A 2500-nucleotide genomic window follows, 5' to 3' on the forward strand; every position below is an offset into this window, starting at 1 on the left:
TTGCTGAATAGAAAGTTTTCAGGATTGCTTGAGAGACCCTGAATTTCCTCAGCTGTCGTAGATGGTACAGTTGTTGTCTGGCTTTATTCACCTGGGAACTTGGCTTGTACATGTACAGATCAGGTCAAGTTCTCAGAGATGTTTATTTCAACATATTTGAAGCCTCTCACCCTCTCTACGGGGGTCCCGCCAATCAAGAGTAGGGAGAAGGTTCTCTGCTGATGGTGAATCCATAACAGATTGCATTTAGCTATAGCACAGTTTTCTTTGATGCAGCCCTTATCAAGATCAAGATCGTCTTGTTTTCACACATACTGTATACAGTACAGTATAAGTGCTTTGGAGATTTCAATCTCTGTCTCTCTTTCAGATCGTCGGCCCACTAGAGTTGGAGTGACTTGCTGTAAGGAAGTGTCGAAGGGAAGAATCCCTCCTGAAGTTACAGTTTTTTTTCAATTGCTTACACACTAAAATTAAAACTTTCCCACAATTAGCAAAACCTTACAGTCACGGAGCAAAACTCCGGCCGAGATTTGCACGATTGTAAGCACATGGTCAGCTTCACACTTTTTGCAAAACATCATGTGGTGTTGGTGAATATATTTTTACACTCTCTCTGTGTAAATGCTAAAAGTGTTTTAAGTTGAGCACAGGAGTGTGTAACTGATTCAAACAGAATTAGACCATTATGATGGTTGTTTATGTTATGACAACAAAATAAGGTTTTATAAGACATTGTATAGTTTTGACGAAAGTGTTCCATTTTGCAAATGATCTGAGGTGTTGTGCTACTTTGGTGTAGTGTTGTGCTAATTGTGTGAAGGGGTGTGAAAAACCGAGCCCTGTTTTCAAAATTGTGCTTAAGCAATTGAAAAAAACTGTAACCTCCCTCAGTATTAGTCCGTGGTTTATTACATGGTCCACAATTGTTTCCAAAAACAACTATTGTCAAATGTATACAAGTGTGTTTATTGTTTTGCAAATCACTGTGTGTAATGTTTTGCAAAAAGTGTGAAGCGGACCATGTGCTTACAATCGTGCAAATCTAGGCCGGTGTTTTGCTCCGTGAGTGTAATGTTTTGCTAATTGTGGGAAAGTTTTAATTTTAGTGTGTAAGCAACTGATGCAAAATCGGATTATAAATGTTAAAAAAATCATTAAAATCAGTAGATCCATTAGCCTGGATGCCAGCCGAACTTAGCCCTGCCCACAACATTTGAGGTCGGGAAGTATTCTGACTAGAATCTGAGTATGACAACGTCAGCCTATAGATCCATAATAATCAATAACAAAGGCTCTTATAAAAATACAAATCCAATGATAAAAAAATCCTCATCCTCAAAATCCTAAAACTCATATCTGATGAGTTAGTAATCCACTCAACACAGAAAAAGCCAATTTCCTAATTGTTCACACAGCTGTCTTAATTACAACAACTACAAAAGGGGAAGAGAAAAACAACAAAGAAGACGAATGAGGAGAAAATAAAAATAATAATAAGAAGAATGAGCAGTGGAAAAGGAAGAGGTGTAAGAGTGAGAGGTGGTGGACAGGGTAGAGGGAGAAGAAGAGGAAGAGGAGATGGAGAAAGAGCAAGAAGAGCTGAAGATGTAGAAGGAGCAAGAAGAGCTGAAGATGTAGGAGAAAGAGAAAGAAGAGCTGAAGATGTAGGAGAAAGAGAAAGAAGAGCTGAGGATGTAGGAGAAAGAAAGAAGAGCTGAGGATGTAGGAGAAAGAGAAAGAAGAGCTGAGGATGTAGGAGAAAGAGAAAGAAGAGCTGAGGATGTAGGAGAAAGAGAAAGAAGAGCTGAGGATGTAGGAGAAAGAGAAAGAAGAGCTGAGGATGTAGGAGAAAGAGAAAGAAGAGCTGAGGATGTAGGAGAAAGAGAAAGAGAAAGAAGAGCTAAGGATGAAGCAGCAAGAGAAAGAAGTGCTGAGGATGTAGGAGAAAGAGAAAGAAGAGCTGAGGATGTAGGAGAAAGAGAAAGAAGAGCTGAGGATGTAGGAGAAAGAGAAAGAAGAGCTGAGGATGTAGGAGAAAGAGAAAGAAGAGCTGAGGATGTAGGAGAAAGAGAAAGAGAAAGAAGAGCTGAGGATATAGGAGAAAGAGAAAGAAGAGCTGAGGATGTAGGAGAAAGAGAAAGAAGAGCTGAGGATGTAGGAGAAAGAGAAAGAAGAGCTGAGGATGTAGGAGAAAGAGAAAGAAGAGCTGAGGATGTAGGAGAAAGAGAAAGAAGAGCTGAGGATGTAGGAGAAAGAGAAAGAGAAAGAAGAGCTAAGGATGAAGCAGCAAGAGAAAGAAGAGCTGAGGATGTAGGAGAAAGAGAAAGAAGAGCTGAGGATGTAGGAGAAAGAGAAAGAAGAGCTGAGGATGTAGGAGAAAGAGAAAGAAGAGCTGAGGATGTAGAAGAAAGAGAAAGAAGAGCTGAGGATGTAGGAGAAAGAGAAAGAGAAAGAAGAGCTAAGGATGAAGCAGCAAGAGAAAGAAGAGCTGAGGATG

Source organism: Leuciscus leuciscus (assembly GCF_965113295.1).
Source record: "Leuciscus leuciscus genome assembly, contig: SUPER_11_unloc_4, whole genome shotgun sequence".
NCBI lineage: Eukaryota > Metazoa > Chordata > Actinopteri > Cypriniformes > Leuciscidae > Leuciscus > Leuciscus leuciscus.